Source organism: Callospermophilus lateralis, chromosome 9 (assembly GCF_048772815.1).
Source record: "Callospermophilus lateralis isolate mCalLat2 chromosome 9, mCalLat2.hap1, whole genome shotgun sequence".
Classification (NCBI taxonomy): domain Eukaryota; kingdom Metazoa; phylum Chordata; class Mammalia; order Rodentia; family Sciuridae; genus Callospermophilus; species Callospermophilus lateralis.
The window spans coordinates 98,963,391-98,985,643 of NC_135313.1; positions in this window are offsets into that span (position 1 = coordinate 98,963,391).

A 22,253-nucleotide genomic window follows, 5' to 3' on the forward strand; every position below is an offset into this window, starting at 1 on the left:
CAGTCACTCCCTGGAGACTCACTGGATTGGAATGGGTTATATGCCAGGTTTTTGTTTTTGTTTCTAATAAGGTTTATTTCTTGAATGTGTCAAAGTACAGAAAGGATCTCTGCTACCTGCAGTCATTCATGGATACTGGGCAGGTTATATGCCAGGTTCTAGCTGCAAAAAGACTGTAGGTAGGAATATTAGGCATTTTCAGCAGTTGCAGTGGGACACGGGCCATCCCCACTAGGAAGAGGTGAAAAGAATTGGGAAGGTTTCAAATGGGTAACCATAAGGGCCAGGTGATGTTATAAAATGTGCTATCTCTTTACCAAAAGCAACTTTCCCATGCAGGATGGAACAGAGAGCGATGCATGTGCCCCCGTGGTTAGGGACATATCAGCAATAGCTGAAATGAGAGTCATTGCTTTATGATTTGCCTTTTGTACTATCTTTTCACAGCACTGAGCACAGAGCCTGACATGCAGGAGATATATATATATATGGCTAGAGAGAGAGAGAGACATAGGGAAAGAGAGCTGATCATGTACTAATGAAGGTATATTGTTAAAAATTGATTTTAAAAAATGAGGTTTATTCTTGCAAGTGATCAATAAAAGGAAGACAATTTGTCACTGAATTCTCCATATTTGCATTTTCTTTTCAGGGTCTTGAAATGTTAACAATTGGTTATATATGAAAGTGAGTCTTATTAAATTTATGTAACCCTGGTCAGGTTCAAATGGCACGGACTTTCTTAGGGCCCCTTAAAGCAACCAGAGTTTCCACTAAATCTCAAAAAGAGCTATGAGCAATGCAAATTTCTTCCAGTAAAATTTTAATCACTCCCTGGTGTGCACAGCATAAAGTATATGGCCACTTGTCTCAAATGCACAGGCTTCCTTGTAGTTGATTCCGGGCTCCTTTTCTGGCTGAATCTGTCACTTTTTTTGCAGCTGTTCCGTTTTTGTGGGCTAAATGGAACCAAGTGTTGTCAATCACTCATTTATCCATTCAAAGCAGCAATGCTTGAAGACCTACTAAGCGCCAGGTACCCTCATAGATGTTTGCAACACTGCAGCTACTGGACAATCATCCCTTGGCCTCATGGAGCAGATATTTTAGCAGTGAATGGTAGGTAGTCAGCAATAAACATAGAAAATCAGCAAGCATGTAGTGTCTTAATAGGTTCTTTGTGTGAAAAAAAAAAATAAAAAGCAAAGAAGAAGATGTGGAGCAAGACTAGGGATATTAGGACTAATAGGGGGAAGCTGATAGGATTAACAATTAATTAGTGCATCCTTCTTGAGAAGATGCAGTTGGAGAAAGACTTTAGTGGTAAGGGATCCCCAAGCAGGTTTTGATGGAACAAAGTTCCAGGCTGAGAAAAGAGCCAAATCCTTGGTCTCAGGGGGATGCATCCCTGATGAGTGTGAGGTGCAGCAGGGCCAGTGTGGAAGAGCACAGTGAAGCAGAGGGAGGGTGGGCAAGGCAGACAGAGCCAGCCGCAGTTGAGTCAGGAGGGGCTGGTGGATGGGGTTTCTACTCTAAGCACATGGAGAGAGAACCAGAGGTAGACATGGAACATGGAAGAAGTGACACAAGTTTCATTTTAGAAGGTTCAATCCTGCTGTCCTGCTGAGAATAGATCGTAACCAGGGAACAAGAAGGGGCAGAAGACTTGTGTTAAGGAACCTGTGATAATCTAAGAGTGGGCGGTGACTGGGATGGCTGCAGGAAAGGTGGTTAGGAACGGTTAGCATCTGAAGAACTTTGAGGTAGAGCCAACAGGCCTTCCTGATGGAATGAAGTGGGCTGTAAGAGAAAGGAAAAAAATCCAGGTAACTCTATGGATTTTGGCCTGAGAATAAGGAAATGGATCTGGTGAGAAAGGAGTGGTGGAAGGGGGGGGAAGTTTGAGGTACATCATATTGTGAAATCCAGTAGACAGTCATGCGGTGATGCCCCCTGGTCCTTAACACCTCCCCCTTCTGTTTCTCAGTTCATACTCTTCTCCCCAAACCCTGGTCTTCCATCTTTTCACATCCGATCATCTATTCATTTAAATCAATATCAAACACTATTGCTTATGGAAGTCATCCTTTTTATTACTTCTGTGGGGAGGAAATTTGTTCCTTTATTTAAACCAGAGTAATTTTCACTTTCATTCTTTCACACTTTCATTCATCCATTCTTTTTAATCTAGCCCTCATCCATGCAACACTAACTGAACACTACCTGGCCACCCATTCCTTTCTAGAAATTGCAAATTCAATGGGAATGAAGACCAGTAAGATCACTTGCCTTTGTGCAACTTTAATAGTATATGAAAGAAAGAATAGAAAATCAAGAAATGCATGAAAAAGAATTTTAGGTACTGACAAGTGCTACAGAGTAAAAGATTGTGACATTGGGAAGCCAAATGCCTTATATTATGGATACATGCAATTGAGAGTGGAATAGGATAGATGACTCTTATCTAGATTATAGTGAAGGCAGAATTCACTATAACCCTTATCTAGGTTATAGTGAAGGCTTACTAGGCCCCAGGCTGCAGTGACCCAACTAATAATGACAGGGTCATTCCTGAACTTGGGTCTGCTCCCCTGGAACTGGTGTGGCTTCCCTTGCACCAGGCTCTCGCCTCTATGTGCAGTCCTTAGTGTAACTAGGCATATAATGAATACTTATATTGAGCAAGATAATGCTGTTTTCTAAAAGGAATATGAATATATGGAGTAAGTTGTTGAACAAAGAGAATCTACTGGGGCATGTAAAATTAAAATGTTGCCAGAAGGTCAAAATTAATTTTGGAAATGTTGGAGGCACAGAGAGTTTTACAAAAAGAAAATTGAGAAAATAAAAACTGCATGAGCTCAATGAATAAAAAGGGCAAAACATCTATCCAGAGGTCTTTTGCCTTGGCTGGAATTCATTAACTTTTGTTTTGGCGTCAACTATTTGAAAAAGTTCTGCCTAGAGCTTTCTTTAATTTGAACTTAATGTGGCCAGTGGAGGCAAAGTGGGATTTGGAAGGGCTCAGGGGCTGAGCAGGTGCTGGGAAGAGTCCAAGACCACCCAGGGATGTCCAGAATCAATGGATGCTGGGGGCAGAGCAGGGAGGAAGCGCTTTTTGATGTTAGACAGTGTGATAATGACTACCTGTGAGCCAGAATCAATCTTTCCTGTAAAGACAGATGCCCTCAAAGAGTGCGGCACAGAGTTTAATAGCTCTCTTGTCTTCTTTGTCTTCTGGCAATTGACAAAGTCTCAGCAATGGGACAGTTTCTCAACTGAAGCATCAGGATTCAGTTCTCAGATTTTCAAGGGTTATTTTCACTTCTTTCCATCACCACTTAATAGTGTTTGAGGTAAAGGATATGTTAATTAGCTTGATACAATCATTCTACTATAAATAGAATATATATAGGCATGTATAGATATATATGTCTGTGTGTATATGCATAACTATATAACCTCTCTCTGTATATATCATATCATCTATTACATATATACCATTAAGTCACTTTTACCTCATAAATATGTAGCTATAATTTGTCAATATCCAATAGAAAGCTTTATATATATATATATATATATATATATATATATATATATATATATTCTTTAACATACAATTTAAAGTTTAGTTGCTCAGCAGTAGAGTGCTTGCCTTGCACATGTGAGGTTCTGGGTTCAATCCTCAGCACCACATAAAAATAAGTAAATAAAATAAAGATTAAAAAAACAATTTAAAGTTTAAACAATTTTTTTAAATATACAAATATGTGCTCTTCTAATTAAATGTATCCCAAAATGAGGGGGAAGCAACATCCCTATAACCTTGCCATACAAGCACAATCTTCTGTGGCACATTATATTTCCTTTACTATTTTATTATGTATGCAGTTCATTGATGCGACCATTGTGTTTTTATTTTTGTAATTTGTAGAAATTCTCATTAACTACTTTATAATAGGATTATATGGCACAACTTAGTAGTTAAAAGTACCTTTTCTGAAACCTGGTTGCCTAACTTTGAATAGAGGCCCCACTATATCTTAGCCGTACCACCCTGGGCAGAGATAATAATAGTTATTATCTGGTAAGTAAGTGCTTCATGAATAACCTAGCTCACAGCAATGATCGGCATTGTTATGATTATTTACATAATATATTCATCTATAAATGTGCTTATTTTTAAGGTTGCTGAAACAAAGAAGATCATGTTCTTTTAAGCCTTACAAAAAAATATCAGAATTTGGTACTGCTGGGAATCAAACGCAAGGCCTTGTATATGCTATGCAATCTCCCTATCAGTGAGCTACATTCCCAGCCTCCTTTATCAGAATTTGAATGGCACCACTTGTTTCCCAGATGATGTAGAATGTATTGCCAGTCCTCAACATTCTGCCCATGCCAACCCCAGGGCTCCCTAGAGAAACACCAACCTCTTAAGCTTGGTCTTTTTCTAGCCTGTGGAACACATACATTCTGCACCAGCTGAGTTATAAGTGTTGCAGAGTTCATATCTTGAACAGTAACCCTATAGCAATGACAGAATCAGAGGACAAATAAGTACCCTAGCTTCCTGGTCCCTTGGGTGGTAAAACTCTGAAGCATTTTTGGGCAATTTGCAAGAAGCCTGCAGAAGAAGTGAGCCCCCATTGCACATTTAGCCATTTCCTGTAAGTTTACATATAAACCTGCCATATATCCCAGCAATTCCAGTCCTAGTTATATACTTAAGACAAAAGAAAACTTATATTCACATGCATGTTTGTAGCAGCTTTATTCATGGTCAGCAGAGACTGGACACAATCTCTATGTCCTTCAACTGATGAATGGAAAACTACAATGGTGCATCCATACAGTGGAATACCACTTGGCAGTAAAAAGAAAAATCTATGGTTCCCACAACAATATGGTTGATCTCAAATGCACTATGCTAAATTAAAAAAAAAAACAGGCTTGAAAAGCTAATACTATATGATTCCTTTTATACTACATTCTGGAAAATATAGGGACAAAACTATAGGGATAGAAGACAATCTTCCAGGGTCTGGAGGTTGATTATAAAGGCAAAGTACAACGGAAGTTTTAGAAAGTGATAAAAATGTCCTATATCTTGATTATAGTTATGGTCATATGACTGTGTCCACGGAACTATTTGCCAAAAAGGTTGAATTTTAGGATATGTAGGTTATATCTCAATAACCTGCTATATTTAGGAGGAAAAATGGAACCCACTTATTAGCTATTGTTAGGATTGGACATGAGGTGTCACCAAAAGCTCCTATGTCATTGCAGGGATGCTCAGAGGTAAAGTGAATGACTGTGAGAACTGTAACTGCATCAGTCCATCCTCATTTGAATGTTTGGGTGGTCACTGCAGGCAGGTGGGTGTGGATGCAGGAGGTGGGTCAGTGGGAGCAAACCACCTCTTCCTGGGGGCCTCTTTTCTGTCTCTCTTGCTTCCTTGCTGCTATGAAGGGACCAGATTCGCTCCTCTTGGCCCTTCCTCCAAGACCTGCTGCCCCACCTTGGACCCTGAGCAATGGAGACAAGTGGCTATGGACCGAGATTCTGATACCATCAGCTAAAACAAACTTTTCCTTCTTGTGGGTTATTTTGGTCCATTCTGAGTGCCTTCCTTCCTGGCTCTTCTTCTTGCACCTTTTATGTTCACTTCTCAAGTAAACAACTTGAACAAACCCTTGTCTCAGGGTTGACTTCTGGAAAACTCAGTCTAAGAGACATGATATTAATAATTTACACAGATTTTAATTTTGGGGGGGATCGAACAATTTTATTTTGTATCTCTTGCACGAACCACCTGCCAATAAAGCCAAATTACTTTCTTTGGATTAACGATTTTTCATTTTTAAAATCTGAAAATCTTAATTGACAGATAATTGTACATGCATGCGGGATAGAGGGTGATATTTCAATACATGTGTATAATGGATAGCAATCAGATCTCAGTCCTTGGCATATCCAGCACCTCAAACATTCATCATTTCTTTATGTTGTGAACATTCAGATTCTTCTCTACTAGCTATTTCGAGATATACAAATTAAGTGTTCTTGACCATAAATTCTCTACTGTACTATAGAATATTCACAATTTTTCCCCATATCCAACTGCTACCTTCTTCTGAAACAAAAATTATAATGACTATATGGTATTCAGTTGAAGAGGAGGTTAGAATTTAATGTTAAAAATACTACCAAAATTAATGTCTGTATTTGTGTAAAAGGGTTTAAAAAATGAAAGATGATTTCTACAGTTAGGTTTTCAAATAAGGAATTTCCAGGTGAAAAAGTAAGCTTTGCTGTCCACCTCTTGAGGACATATTGTCAAACATATTTTCAAAAGTCATATATTCAGTCTTGTTATTAACAAGATAAAATTCTCTAATTTGTCGTTGTTTTTTCACAAAGTTCTGATTTTTATTAACCTGTGTTCAGTTCAAAGAAAAAATTAATTTTCCATTACTGCTTTTAATTTGGGAGGCAGCACAGCACGATAGCTTAGAACCCTAATTTGGGAGCCAATTAGTTACATCCCAGTTCTGCCTCCTGGTTCAGTTTGCCGCTTATTAGTTAAACATATGACTATTCTTGCAAACCCTCACTGGAAAGTTGTCAGTCACATCCTTCCAGAAGTTACCATTCCTTCTTTGTAATTCCATAGCACAATGCCTATGCTTCTGGGCATCATTTATAACACACAGCCTACTAAATAGGATAGCAATCATGCCCATTTGTCTATTGCAAGCTACCTACATAATCAATGCCTAAGAACAGAGTAAGAATTGAACATAGAGTTCAATATCTAGACCCATTTTGGTAAAGAATAGAGATAATGATAGCAGTACCACTAAAAACAAAGAATTTATTGATCACTTACAGTGTATCAAACACTTTACATGGCAGGTTTTCAATCATGGTAATGATCTTACAGGTTAGGGATCACCAACTCAATTTATGGGTGTAGTAGATTGAATCGTGCCCCTCCAAAATCCCTAAGAATGTGACTTTATTCAGAAATAGGGTCTTTGCAGACATACTTCATTAAATTTCTTGAAATTAAACCACCCTGGATTTAGGGGACTCCTTACTCCAATGAATGTTGCCCTTATGAGAAGAAGGTAGGATATACAGACACTCAGAAAAGGCTTGGGTGACAGTGGAGGTAGAGACTGTTGTTCTACTGCCACAGGCTGAGGGAAGCCAGTGTCCACCTGAAGCCCAAAGGGACAAGGGGGACTCTCCCTTGAACTTTCAGAGGAAGTGTGGTCCCACCAGCACTTTGAGTTTAGACTTCTCGTCTCAAAAACCAAGAGGAAAAAATTTCCTGTTGTTTTAAGCTATGAATTTTGTAGCAATAAGTTATGTCAGAAACCTAATTCAGTGGTTAGGGAAACTGATGCTCTGAGCTCACTAGCGCTCTTCTCTGTCTCTAGTTTTCACGCTGGTAGGTGGAGGACCTTAGATTTTCCAGGACAAATAGCACATCTTGTGCAAACCTTCCCAGGCTTTTAGTAATGGATGGCTGGAGTACTTTGGCTAGCACAGAGAATAGGGCTGAACATCAAATAAATGATGATTTCCAAATACATACCAAATTATCTTGATTTAAATGCATTTCCTTCATTTAACTGTTTCTGTGAAATCTTCCTAGTCCAACCTCCCTTTATAGTGATGTTATGTTATTATAACAACAGATGACACAATAGGTTGGCCTTATAACTCTTGTTTTCATGGTCTGTTAACAGTACCACTACCTTCGCCAGGCAACCTACCCCTCCTTGTGGATCTCACCATATAAGAAAAGCACATGGTCCAGCTACATGAGTACCTCCATCCTTCCCCATCCAAAAATAAAACAACACCTGTTTTCCACAACGTCAGTCACAAAATGATAGGGCACTACATTTCCTGTCTTTGAGAAAGATACTGCTAAATATGTAAAGGATTGATAATTTAAAAATACTTGGAATTCTTAAGAATGATTTCTTCCATCTTAAGTCATGAGTTGACCACCTTCTCCTAGTGGTTTCAGGAAGGGTGGAAAGCAATTTGAGATTTCTACTTACTGGTTCTCATGAAGGAAATATCTGGTTTAGTACAATTTGTGTTTTCAAATGTCACTTTGCTTAGATTGTCATGAAACATTTGACTCATGGTCCATACATCGTATTTTTCTCATACATCTTATGGTTTCAGTTTCTCAGAATTACCCAGAAACTACTAAATCATCTTATTGTATTACTTCATCTCCTTCTCTCCCTTCAAAAGAGTATGAAGTAGTCAGGAAAGTGAAGGAGATATTCTAGGCTTCCATGTGAATTCTCCAATATAAATCAGCTTCTAAAATAAAAGTTGAGAAGAAGTGAGGGTGAAAAGAAAATCAGACCTCAATCAAATGAGAAGAAATCATGATATATGTGAAACTTGAAGCACACTTATTTTTAAATATTTTTACTTATTTTTAAATTTTTAAATCTTTTTTTTTTTTTTTTTTTTTTTTTTAGAGAGAGTGAGAGAGGGGGGGAGAGAGAGAGAGAGAGAATTTTTAATATTTATTTTTTAGTTATTGGCGGATACAACATCTTTGTTTGTATGTGGTGCTGAAGATCGAACTCGGGCCGCACGCATGCCAGGCGAGCGCGCTACCGCTTGAGCCACATCCCCAGCCCTAAATTTTTAAATCTTAATTGAAACAATATTTGTACATATTTATGGATATGTAAGCAGTGCATAATGAACAAATCAGGATAATTAGCATTTTTATCTTCTTGGACATTTATCATTTCTATTTTCAGGAATTTTTTACTCTTTTTGGTTATTTTTGAAATATGTTATAAATTATTATAGTCACCCTATGATGTTGTAGAATACTAGAACTAATTCCTGCAACTGAATTGCATTTGGGTACCTGTTCTCCAACTTATTCTAGCCCCTCATACTCCTATCCATCCTAGCCTCCAATGACAATTATTCTACTCTTTATTTCTTTAATAAATGGTGCTGGGAAAACTGGATATCCAAGTTCATAATAAAGAAACTAGACACCTACCACTTACTACACTCAAAAATCAACTGAAAATGGATCAAAGACCTAAATGTAAGACCCGAAATTGTGAAATTTCATTGTAATTTTAAGACTCATTCACCAACTACTTATTACCTGAAAGGTGGAAGAGCTTATGTAGAATACATAATCTGTGAGTAACTATGAGATGTTGGATATATCGTTAACCTCTCAGAGCCATCTTTTCCATAAATAAAAAATAAGAATAGTAAATAGTTCTTAGAGTTGTAGTGAGTTTTAATGTGGAATTGTAACTAAAAATACCTACTACCATCAATAAATATAATGAAATATGGTTGGAACTAAATAATAATAATGAAACTCACAGTCTAACATGACATAATTCCTGAGTTTTACAAAATCCAATGATAATAAAATAGTAGAGAGGATCTTAGTTCCCACCATTCCAAGATGGTGGGTCTCAGTCATAAAACAGTCTCCTTTGGTTGAGGGCTCCTTAGGATACCCAATTAGCTAGGACTGGGCATTAATTACTAGTAAATATTAATTGCTACTGTCTATTGCACATCTTCTGTGAGCCAGACAGTGTGTTATAGTCTGTGCTAGAATCACTTACTGAAGGACAGCTTGAGTGGAATTTTCTCTTTGGACTCAGAATGTTCTTATTGTCAACAAAGCCATGGAATGTAACCCAGGAACCTCACTTGCCATGAGCGCTTCTGTCAGGCTTATCCAGATGAACATAAATTTTCTTTTTTTTAAATTAGTGCATATTAATTATACAGAATGAAGTGTTTCATTGTTGCATATTTGCACATGCAGATAATATACCTTAATTATCAAGTTCTGTACAACTCACACTCTCAAGCTGAGATCAAGATACAGACATTTTATGTAGACCCAGAATAGGGCAATGGTGTTGATATTTTCTCATTGTGAAATAATTGCAGTATGTTCAGAAATTCATCCGCAATACGAACACTTGGAGTAGTTAAGGAACACTGGTTTAACTTTTAGCCAGGGAAAGAAAGTGTTAATACCCCAACTAAAATCATTCTTTTCGTCGAGTCCCCAAGAGTGCCATGGTGGCAAATCCAATGGCTATTTTCTAGCTTCATCATAACCTCATTGCTTAAATCAACAGCACTAACATTTACTCCCTTCTTAAAGCACTTTCTCCTCTTGTCTTCCTTCACAACCACACACACATGCATCTTTCCTCCTATCTCACCAGCTCTCCTTCCCTAGAGGCTTCTTCTTTGCAGAATACCTACAAACTTTGTTCCTCAGAATTTAGTTCTGTTGTGCTTTTCCTTTCTCCCCACGTGCTCTCCCTAAGTGATTGTATTACTCAGTTTCACATGACTGTAATGGACTACCTGAGGCAATTAACTTATAAAGAGAAAAATATTTATTTAGATGACAGTTCTGGAAAATCCCATCTAAGATTGGGTGGTCCCATGGTTTTTGGCCTTTGGTGAGAGCACCATATGGCAATGGTAGTTTTCAATGGTGTCAAAGCAAACCACTTACATGATGAGCCAGGAATTAGAGAAAAAGAACATAGGAATTCTCACAATCGTTTTTTAGGACATGCCTCCAATAACCTAAGAATTCTCCATAAGGCTACACTCCCTAAAGGTCCATAGCACCTTGGGGACCAAGCCTTTAACACACATAACTTTGAGAGACATTATCCATATTTAAAGCATAGCAATGATCACAATCATTCCATTATACATAAGTTATCAATGGAAGAATTATTATGTAGTATCACAATGACATAGTGCTGCACTCTTGAATCACATATGCTGCATCCGTGAGACACTTCCTCTTAGATATCTCAAGTGTGTTTCAAAGTTCTCATGATAATTTTATACAAAATATTTTTTAATAATTTATAGAATTTTCAAACATGCAAAAAAACTAGATAGTAATGAATATAATTTAACCTTCACCCACTATAGCAGTAAACCTAACCAAAAATACCATTTCTTAAGAAGTGTTAACTATTTTTGAGTTATTCCTTATCTTCATTCTTCACATCCAAATTACAGATGCTCCTTCATTTATGATGAGATTTTATTCTGATAAACTCGTTGTAAATCAAAAATGCATTCGATACACCTCACCGATCCAGCATTGTAGCCTAGCAACATAGACTGCACACTACAGCTTAGCAACCTACACTGTAGAGTATTAGTTGTTTTTCCTCATTATTGTAGGACTGACTAAAAGCTGGGTTCACTGCCACCATCCAGCATCACAAGACAGTATCCTACTACTGATCATTCGACCAGGAAAAGATCAAAAATTCAAAGTCTACGGCTTCTACTGAATGTCATGTTTACACCATCATAAAGTCAAAAATCCCACAAATCTGATCATCCTAAATTGAGGACATTTCTAGTACTAAGTACTTTGGGCATGATTCCTAAACACATCATAAAACATGGACTTTGCGCCAATGCCACCATCGCAGTCTAAGATCTGAACCTCCCTCATCTGCCTTCAGTCCTGGTGGAGGAATCTCCTAGTTGGTCTCTTCCTTTTCACACATGCAATATTTTAAGACACTTGAGTAAGCATATTGTTAACTGATTCACAGCTTCTCAGTATCATCTTAGGCATGAAATCCAAGCCACTGAGAAGAATCAGCTGGCGTACAGTGACCTGGCGCTTACTTTTCATACCCAGCCTCTGTCCTTCCTCAACTTATTCAACAGACTCCAGGTTTTCCTTCAGTTCCAGGAAGACTGAACTTTTCCATGCCTCAGGGCTCAACATATACTCCTTTCCCCTAAGTGGGATACTATTTTCTGAACTCTTGACTAGGTCCTGTTTACTACTAAAATGTTAAGTTCACATTGCTTGTTGTGTGAAGTGTCCATCCCGACCTTCCATAAAGAACTGGAATCAAACCTAGGTTTTTCTCTTCTTGCAATTGAGGATCCATGAACTTTTTCCATAGACCTTTCAGGCTTAGCCCCATGAATCTCGATCATTACCCAAATTAATCAATGTTTTTTTTAATTTCCTGGAAGTATCTTCTATAATCAGTGTGGTCACTTTGTTTTATCCTGTTTAATGCCAGCCTATGTAAGGGCCATGAAAAAAAGAATCAGTGTCCCTCTTACCGTTACATCTCTAGAGCCTAGCATAGATTTGGCCTGTAGCTTCTTTGCATTAGTGAACAAAACATAATGTGGGGGAAAAAGACTATTGGAGTCAGTTAAGTAGGAAGTAGAGAGCATGAAGCTCAATCTTTTTTGAAACTGCTTCTGTGAATTTAAAGAAGAGAAATATGGTAGTTGCCAAATGGGAATAAGGGGGAAATATTTGTTTGTTTCTTTCTTTTTTCATTTTAAATATAGATGGTACTAAAGTATATCTTTGTGTTTTTGAAAATTGGCCAACAGAAATGTGGATGCCTTCTGGTTCAGGAAAAAGAGAGTAAACAAGCAGAATAAGAAGGGATGAGACACAGTTCCTCTGTGGGGTTACTGCACTTTAATAGGGAAGGGGACAATTCCTAATAGGGACTAAGAAAATAAGGCTAGGGAGGGCTGGATGTCAAGGTGCATGCCTATAATCCCAGCAGTTGGGGAGGCTGAGGTAGGAGGATCACAAGTTCAAAGTCAGCCTCAGGAAATTAGGGGGGCCTGAAAATCTAACAAGGCCCTGTCTCAAAAAAAATGGGGGCTGGGCATGTGGCTCAGTGATTAAGCACCCCTGGGTTCAATCTCTGGTAGAAAATAAATAAATAAATAAATAAATAAATAAATAAATAAATAAATAAATAAATAAAAGTAAGGCTAAGGAGATGTGAAACAATTGGTTGGTAACAGGAGAATGAGAGTGGATATTGATTTCTTTAGCTCTCCATGTCACTTGAGCAATGTCACACTTGAGAGTAGAGGTAAAAGGGATGATATAACAGTTTTGTGAAGTCGGCCATTGTACAACATTTATTCTCTGGAGTGAAAAATGATCCTTCTATAAAACATATAAGATGCCTTAATAATATTGAGTACCACCTTAGGCTTGTACTGCCGTTTTAAAATAAAGCTACTCTAGATGGCTTGTGACTCTCCCCCAGAAGCACAGCACCAAGCTGAGGGCTTTATCTTGAATTTTGACTGCAGCAAGTATTATATGGTCATCAGAAAATTCTCTAATTCAACAATTACTATGAATGAAGCTCACAAGTATTTAATATACACTAAGTCAATTAATAATGTGAATTGGTCAGTATTCTTATGGCTACCTTAAGGGGGTAAAAACTAAAGCTTAGAAGTAGAAGGGTCTTACCAAGGCTTATACAGTGTGGAAGTGTCGTAGTTTGCAGCAGCACGCTGGCCGGATGTCATTATTTTCACAACTACATGTAAAAGAAACACAGAGGCTCGAACTCCAGGGGAACGGTGGTAGAGGACTGAGCTGAGACACCAGTGTTCTAACCCAGAAGGAAGATGTGTGTCCCAAATGCACATAAGCAGAGAGAAACTACAAGGACACTTATTGGCTTCCTTCCTAGCCCCAGGTATTCCAGAAGCTCAGCATTCAGAACACAGCTCACGATGTGACATCCCATTTGTTTGTTTGATTTCTAGCTTGTTTTTCAAACAGATGGGAAACATACTGCTTAGAACTGAGCTGCAGGTTCTTACTCTACAATGGCTTCATGTGATGTGGCACTGTCTCTCCTGGTCAGCCCTCTGCTGCCAAGTACCAGCTACTCTAACACCTTTCTCTCTTTGACAGTGGCCTTCTTCATTCTCTTTATTTAGACCAAGTGAAAATAAAGGTTATTTGCTTTTGATGTAACTAATAATAAAAGGACTAAATGCTTCTCAGAAATTGGATCCAGGTACTCAAGTAGAAAGCGATGTATTTTCATCTTGTCAGAATGTTAAAAAGGGCAGTCTTCTCTCCAAACACAGCTCTTCTCCCAATCACATGCTCCAGAGTGTATTATTTGTAAAACTATGCCTTTAGCTCAGTTTTTGTTAATAGGCTGGATTTCGGCATTGGTTGTTAATGTAAAAAAGTGAATCATTTCTCCTATCTGAGGACACTGAAGACAATTCTTTCAAGCATTGTGTCACCTTGTTAGAGCAAAAGCTGTGTTAAATAGAAATTTAGAGCAATAAACAAAGACATCAGATTGATTTGAATTTAATTAGGAGGTTACTGTTGTCAGGGGTCTACCAGAGTCTAGCTGTTCAGGTGCTTAGGAGTTTACTAAAATGTGCTCTGAAATGGTATCACTTCCTTTATTTACTACCTGGGTTTAAAAATATCTACCGAATTTTGCAGTCAGCCTCAGGATACAGCACCTACGTGTGCCATAACACAAAGACACTGAGATGGCTTTTGGTTGTGGACTTTAATCCTATCTCTGCCACTTTTTTAGTCACGTGATTTGGTACATTGATCTGTCCAATTTGATGTTCAGTTTCTTGCTGTGCAACCTGAGGACAAGCAACATTTAATATGCATGGTTGTTGTAATGAATAATTAAGGTAACATATGTGAAAGAACATGTCAAGTGACCAAGTGGGTTGGCTATAGCATTGAAAATATGACATAATTGATGAAAAAAATGTCTTGAAAATAATTTGTAAGCAGAAAAGTTAAGAATTCCTAGAACAGCATAATTCCCAAATATTGAATGAAAATAAAGAACTACACCAAGTTGACACTAGAAGTTACTTTATCTTCGAGGGCTGCCAGATGCACAGATGGTTGAATGAGTGGTTCAGAGCCAGCCTTCTCCAGGCATGCCATCAAATTGACATCATATGTGGGTTGACTCCAAAAGGGCTTGAACTTAACTGCCTAGTTGTCAGAAGGCTGCCTGAAATTTCACCCAAATCCTGAATTGATCAGTCTGACATGGACCTGATGCAGAGCAGGAGGTAGGGGAGATGTGAAGCAACGGGATCCTCCTTCATATTTTCCTTACGCTGCATGCATATGTGCTAAGGTCCACCCTACCAGCCACAGACAAATGCAGCAAAATTATCTGTAGTTGCAATTGCCCAAACTAGACAGGTGTTTATCACTACATATTTTTCCATAATCTTTATAATCATTCATATCTATTGGTCTTGCCTCTTATATTCTCAGGTCTTGCCTCTTATATTCTCAGGTTTGGGGGTATTCACAATGACTCACTGCATTGGAACTGTGTGTTGTATACCACTGGGTCTTGCCAAATTAGAGATATACTTACTTATGAATAAGAGTCATGACCCAAAGGGAATTTTGTCTAGCAGAATAGAATGTGATGATGAATGCATGTGTGTATGATATTAAAGAATACAGAGAAAATATATATGGTATATATGTATAATATATATCATATATATAAAATAGATAAAGAATACCTGTATGGGTTGAATTGTATTTCTGCAAGTCAACATCTTGAAGTCCAAACTCCAATTCCTGTCACAGAAAGTAACTTACCTGGAAACAGAGTTGTTGCAGATATAATTCTTAAGATCAAATCAGGAATCGTCCTACTCCAATATGACTCGTGCCCTTATACAAAGCAAACATAGACACAGACATGCATGCAGGGAAAATAGTCCATAAATATTAAGGTAGAGATTAGGGTTACAGATCTATAAACCAGAGGATTCCAAAGACTGCCAGCAAATCTCAGAAGCCAGGATAAAGGCCTGGAACAGTTCCTTCTATCTGTTCACAAAGTGAATAGGAACAGTTCTTCTAATACCTTGATCTTGGATGTACAGCCTACAGAATTGTGAGACCGTCAATTGTCTTAAGTCACCTTGTCTGTGGCACCCCAACTCCTGTCAAAGACATGTGCCCAACTGAGAGCAAGCAAAGGTTATTTATTTAGAAGTTGCATCTATATTTGGTGTGTTTGTGTGTGTATGTGTGTGCATGTATATATGTATGCATATATATATATATATATATATATATATATATATATATATATATATGCAGTTGATTGGACATATCCTTAAGAACTTCTCCATTTTCTACAGAAGGATCTGAGCTTCAGTCAAGTTGTCTAAGTGACTCTGACTGTTCCCCAGGGTCCTTCAGAGCAGGATACTGCAGCCTCTACCCTACCCCTGCAGCACACATCCCCACTATTATATCTCTAATTAATGTAGAGTTCCATGTGGAGCCATGTTGTTTTTGTCTCACCTGGAGCCCTAAGGACTGGAGCTGGCCTTCTGCGGACTAAGATCTCTGAAACCGTGAGCCCCTGAATAAACTTTTCCTCCTTTATAGTCGTTCTGGTCATATCTTCGGTCACAGCAGTGAAATAGCAAACTAAAACAAAAACTAATCCCACAACCGATAGATAGGTTACTTAATGTTATTGAAATTTCTTTATTGATTGAGTTCTTCAGCTGGTATATGCTAAAAACCTTTGCATAAAGTAGTCTGTGTATTAAGTAAGAAAATGTATTCTAACATGTAGTAGGAGTGTCAAGATCACAAAGACTTTAATATGTAATATAAAATGGCATTAGAAGTGGGGTGCAGTGGCACACGCCTGTAATCCCAGTGGTTCGGGAGGTTGAGGCAAGTGGATCACGAGTTCAAAGCCAGCCTCAGCAATGATGAGGCACTGAGCAACTCAGCGAGACCCTGTCTCTAAATAAAATACAAAATAGGGCTGGGGATGTGGCTCGGGGGTTGAGTGCCCCTGAGTTCAATCCCTGGTACTCCCCAGAAAAAAAAATGTTATTAGAAGAAATCTCTCTAACAGGCAAACTCTAATCAATAGCTCTCAAGGAATAATATTCTGGAAGGTGGTTGTCCAATGTTCACTTCACCACACTGAGGGTGAGTCTGTCCAAGGGATTTCAGGAAAGCTAACACCTAGACAAAGGCCCAGTGAGGATAACTGGCTGGTAACGGCTAGAAATGGCAATAGTAAGATGTATAATTAGAATAATAGAACTAATGAAATAATTGTAAATAATATGTATTGAAGGCTCCATGTGTCTTATAGTGCCACAGCAATTTAACTGGTTTTCTAATTTAATCCTCATAACAAGCCTTTTGAAGCTAGTCCAATTTCATTAACAAGAAGACTGAGACTCTGAGATGCCAGATGACTCTCCCAAGATCACAAAACTAACAAGTGGCTGACCTGTGAGTCCAGTCCCAGATTTTTGCCCTAATAAGCTTGAGTATTATTCCACACTGAATGTCTTGGACACTCCTGAGGTCCAAACCAAGAGGCTAAACTATTTCTTGAAATCTGAGGAGCAAACTCAGGACCAAAGTCATATATAACAAAGGCTAAGAGCCAAGAGCAAGGAACTTGCTCTTTTGTGTAAAACAGCAAGGTTTAGAGCAAACATTGTGCCTCTGAATTGGACAAAAATATCTGTAGTGCTCAAATCTTACTTCCACTTGCTCTGAGTACTGTGTGTTTGACTGACCTAACTTGATAGAGTTCAGGCTTGGCAGAGAGGGGTTAGGATGATCCAGACACTTAGTAATGGACTGGTCATGTGGGCATCTGCTTGAGGCATCCATGTACAAAGGGCACTGAAATTGCAATGGAATGATTTAGAAAAAAAAATGGTACCAGTTAACATAGGTTTCTGCACACAACTGAAATGACTGCTAAATCATAAAACGGAGGCTTTGCTTCACAATGAGTAGAAACAATAGATCCTTATTTTGAACATTAGAATGCAACAGAAAGAAATTAGTTGTCATTTGTTATAACCTACTGCCTTCAGAGGAGGGAGAATCCTAGCAACCAAATCATCTTTCCTCTTGTGAGCGCAAACCAAAATCTTCATCCTCCAAAGCAAAAGCATTTGCCACTCCTAAAAGCCATTTTAAGGAACACATGTGGAAGGCAAATTAAAGAAGCTGAGACAGAATGAAATGCTCTCAAAGAGAATTTGAAACACCTGTGGGAAGGAGTAGCGAAAGAATGATGTCAGCAAAACGTGATCAGAAAAAAAGAACCCCTGAGCACAATGAAGGAAAGAGAAAATGGAGACTGAGAAATTCGGATGCTGAGAGGAACGGACTGGCTGAGCTTACAGCACTAGTTCAAAGCCAGTTCAAAGTCACATCAGCATCAGCAAGCTCCCTTCCTCACCTACAGAATTTTCAGCATGTTGTGTGGGCGAATCCCAAGTATATGAAAGAGAAGACATCCTCTATATGAATAATAAGCATGCAAAGAGGTATCCAATTTTGATTAATTGAAACTCTGGTTTGTTTCACTTTCTTATTCTTTATTGGGTTGAGAGAGAGGCAGATTACAGACCCTGCCAGGGACATTCTAATATTGTTTGACCTTAAGCAAGGATTTGCTTACCTTTGGCCTGTCCAGAGGACTTCTCCATCAGTGATTCCAGGGTACCCATCTGGAGAGACTTATGTATCATATTCAGCTAAGCCAGAATAGCATGAGTGGTATTTAAAAGGACATCCTTAAGTCAGTGCTGCATGATATTTCACACTGTAAAATGGAGTTGTTCCAGCTGGCACAGGATTTTCTTGGCTCTGTATTTCCCTATAGGATAACTAATTGCAGTGGGAAGTGGAAAGAAAGTTTGAGGGGTTGAAGTCTAACAGGACCTGGAGTCAGGATGTTGCAGCAAAGCACATGGCCCTGCTGAAATGCCTAGCTTGGCCTCCCCCACGGTAACCCTGTGAAAATCCAGCCCTGGGGAACAAGCTGTATACTGTACTTTGAATGCTATTTTTTCTCAGCATGAGGAAGACCAATAACTCTTTCAGAAACAGAAAACAAGGTCTTGAAGAAGGTATGAGGCTATTTTTAAAACTATAAAATGATTGTAAAGGAGCCCCTATTGGAAATCTATGTGGGAGGAAGTTACAGTATTTATGCCCCAATATGTCGCCATCCAGAAACTACACATTATATGATGGTCATAAAGGAGGAAAACAGAAGGCTACCAGTTTGATGTGAACAAAGGAGCTACTGTTCCTGCTGATAATAATAATAGTTACTGTAATAGGATGTAGAGTGAAAATTTTCCAGTTGCCTTGTAATTGGCAATTAAGTCCTATATTCAAAAGAGAGCCATCAACCAATGGGGTCATATATGGCCTCCCAGGGCTTACACAGAGGGTGGGAAATATTTCTAGAACAATCTCTTTCCACTAAATACCTGTCAATCAGGACATATAGTGTATGACTGAGGAGAGGGGCAGAGAGGAAAAGAGAGGGGCAATACTTCAATGTCTTCAGTATTTTAGGGAAGAATATACTCATGGGTACAAGAGAAACTGTGCTCTTCTTGTCCTACGATACAATTCCACCACCCTCACCCCATAGATAAGGAATGATGGTCAGCAGAGCTGTAAGCAAATCAATCACAAGCTAGGATACACCTGCAAGAGAGACTGGCACTTGACACCCCAGATGATGCTCACAGTGTTAGAACTCTGCAAGTCTGTGTTAATGCTTCCTATGCCATGGGGAGTGCAAATGACACAGAATGCTGGTTTCTTGCCACATAGTATCTAAAGAGGGGAGGTTTCCAAGAGTAGCATCCTCCAGGAAGAGAATGCATACCTCTCCATCCCAGAACCTCAAGGCTTCCACAGTGTGGAAGTAAGATCTCTCTAGCCCGAGTGTCCCCCTCTGAAGATATGTTGGAGGTATGGGATTTTGATAGGGACAGCCAACGAAGGGATGAAGGGACATGTGCCTCTTCATTGCAAGGCATGTTGAGGAAATCTGGACATGTCTCCAAGGAAACCAGGTACACCATATATGCCCTGATAATCTGCAAATGCTCATCCACCAAGGGAGGCAGGGCAGAAGAAGTTCTGCATCATAGCAGCAACACAACCTTTGTTATCTAACCTTTGTTATCTCTTTTCAGCTCTGCACTTGCCCCAACCATAAAGAGCAAAATCTAGAAGAGCAAACGTGAGGAGAATTGAAGGAGAAAACCCTGCCCAGTTGCAACCCCAAGCCTTTCCACCTCAGTTATAGGCAATAATGAAAGAGGCAAAAACTTTGAATTTGATGTGGAATTGGTTTTGTGAACTACCCTGGACGAGAGCAATAATTCTAAATACCCAGAAAGTTATAGAATTTTATAATGTCATTCTCAGATGGGAAAAATGTGCTTCTAAATAGCAAATTGGGGGAAAAAAGTGAATGGAAAAGAAATAAATCATCCTTGAAAGTATTAGGCTCCATACTCCATGTGTTTCACATATACCCCAAACCCTAAGCAGTGGTGTTATTAAATTCCTTTTGCAAATAAGGAAATTGAAGATCAAGGCAGCTCACCCACTTGACTCAGAAGACATAACTTAGATTCAGGCTCAGGTCTGAAACACTCAAATTCTAAATGCTTTTTCCTATAGAACACTGTTTTCCCTGGTTTCCTTGGTGAAAATCTTCAATGTCCTTAAGGTAAAGTAATGCTAGATATATTAAAATGATTTGTAGACCTGTCTAGACAAACTGGCAAAGGTTTCAAGCTCAAATTGATATGTTTGAAACTTCATTTTTTTTCATGTTCCTTACTCCCTCAGCTCTGCAGTTCTAATGCTGTCAATGGAAATTGCGTCAACCCTCTTGTTGAAAGTGATTATCATATTTATCTATGAGGTAGACATCTATGATGATTAAATTTGTGTGTCAATTTGCAAAGCTATAGTATACAGTTGTATGATCAACTAGATGTTTCTATAGTTATTTATGGGTATGATCAAGATTCACCATCAGGTGAGTTTAAGTAAATCAGTCATCACTCTGTAAAATTTGCTTTGCAGTGAGCTTCACTCAATTAGATGAAGGTTGCTAATGGGAAGACTGAGCTTTCTCAAGAAAGCAACCATTCTGCCTCAATTCTGTATCATGGACATCTGGCCTGAGTTTCCAGCATTCTGACTTGCTCTACAAATTTCAGGCTTAAAACTGTGATGTCAACTCTTACCTGAATTTCCAGCCTGCCAGTTTGCACTAGAGATTTAGATTTTTTAGTCCCTATGGTCTTGTATGCCAATTCCTTCAAATTTCTTCTGCTTTATCTCTCTCTCTCTCTCTCTCTCTCTCTCTGTGTGTGTGTCTCTCTCTCTTTCCTTTCTCTCTCTCTCTCTCTCTCTCTCTCTCTCTCTCTCTCTCTCTCTCATATGTAGTCATCCTTAAGTATCTGTAGGCTTGGTTCCAGAACCCTTAGCAGATACCAAATCCATAAATGCCCTCATATAAATAGCATGATATTTTCATATAACGTATCCACACTCTTCCATATATTTTATGTAATCTCTAGGTTACTTCCAATACCTAATACAATGTAAATGCTAAGTTGTTTTACTATATTATTTAGGGAATAATGACAAAGGAACAAAGTCTATACATGTTCAATACATAAATTCTTTTTAAAATTTTTAAAAATATTTTAAATCCAAGGTTGGTGAATGTGCAGATTCAGAACCTACAGAAACAGAGAGCCATCTTTATTTATGTTATGTAAATCAACCCCCCCCCCCACACACACACATATTCACACGGAGTTTCTCTGCATAATCCTGGCCAACCAGGATCCATATTTTCTTTTTAGGTATGAAGTTTATAAAATTTAAGTTACTTTCCCAAAGCAGTTGGTAAATGATAGGTCTAATAATTGACAATGAATTTTACTCTTTGGTATTCCTTCCAAAGGAAGCCAGCTATTACTTTCAATCATGCCTAATTGAGAGGTAGAGACTTTATTTTCTCATTTGGTCATATCCTCCCCCAAATACTCCACTAGACATTCATTCTGGGAAACCAAAAGATGCTCTACTGGGTGTCAAAGGGAGGAAACTTTGACACAGGGTCCTTCTCTCCGGCACGCCTAAAGTATGCCAAGCTTGAGTGTGTAGGGAAAACTTCATTGCTGGGAGGGAAGCCCAAGGACAGCAGGCCAAGACAGGCCCTCTGGAGCTCCAGCCCTCAAAGGGGAATGAATTTGAACAAATTATGTCATGCTCTTGTACAACTATGTCACAATGAATCCCACTATTATGTATAATTATAATGCACAATAAAATTTTTTTATATTTATTTTTCAGGTGTAGATGGACACAACACATTGCCTTTATTTTTATGTGGTGCTGAGGATTGAACAATAAAAATTTTTAAAAACCCACACACTTCAGGGAGCATAAAAACCAGTTAGAGTTAGTAATGCTAATTTCATTAGGAGCTTAA